The sequence below is a fragment of the Elephantulus edwardii genome, unplaced genomic scaffold (genome assembly GCF_000299155.1).
Source record: "Elephantulus edwardii isolate Elephantulus edwardi_28Jun2011 unplaced genomic scaffold, EleEdw1.0 scaffold00047, whole genome shotgun sequence".
Lineage (NCBI taxonomy): Eukaryota > Metazoa > Chordata > Mammalia > Macroscelidea > Macroscelididae > Elephantulus > Elephantulus edwardii.
Window position 1 is genome coordinate 935,598 of NW_006399797.1, and position 1,147 is coordinate 936,744.

The window sequence follows — 1,147 nt, forward strand, 5'->3', positions numbered from 1 at the left end:
AAAATACCTTGAAATTCATGCCTTACCCAGATAAACAAGGACAAATATAAGGACACTTGAACAGACTCATCACAATAGAAGAAATTAAACAGGTCGTAAAAAGAGTTCCCTATAACAAAAGTCCTAAACCAGATTACTTCACAGCTGAATTCTACCAAATATTCAGAGAACAACTATCACCAATTCTACTTAAAGTCTTTTAAAAAAAATAGAAAAGGAAGAAAAACTCCCAGAGTCATTCTATGAAGCAAGCATAATCTTAATACCAAAGACAGGGGAACATATTAAAAGGAAAGAAAACTACAGTCTAATATCTCTCATGAATATAGATGCAAAAATCCTTAACAAAATCTTAGCCAATAGAATGCAAAAGCAAATTAAAAAATAATGCATCATGATCAAGCAGGATTCATAACAGGTATGCAATGATGTTTCAACATAAGAAAAACAATCAATGTAGTTCACCATATTAACAAAGCAAATAACAAGAACCACATGATCTTAGCAAGTGATGCAGAAAAGGCATTTGACAAAATCCAACATTGCTTCCTGATAAAGATACTCAGCAAAATTGGAATAGAAAGGAATTTAAAGTATATAATGCAAACTCAAGAGCCAATATCATTCTCAAAGGAGAAAGATTAAAAGCATGTTCCTGTGAACAGAGACCAGACAAGAATGCCCAGTATTATCACATCTTTTAAATTTTCTATTGGAAGTGCTTGCTAGGACAATATAATGAGAAAGAGACAAAAGGTATCCAGATCAACAAAGAGATGGTTAAACTATTAGTTTATGTGGATGATATGATAGGGTAAACAGAAAACCCCAAGGACACAACAAAAAACAAACAAACAAAACCTATTAGACCTAGTAGACTAATTTAGTAGAGTGGCAGGGTACAAGATCAATATCAAAAAATCAGTGGATTCCTCTACAGTAACAAAGAAAACTTGGAGAAGAAAACCAAGAAAGCAAATACCATTTACAATTTTGTTGTTGTTGTTGTTAAGTGCCATTGAGTCAAAGATGACTCATAGTGACCTTCTGAATGAAAGATCTGAACACTTGTATAACTTTCATCATTTCTCCAAGTACCTTTACAATGTTGTTGTTGATATTATATGCTGGTGAGTCATCTGCGACT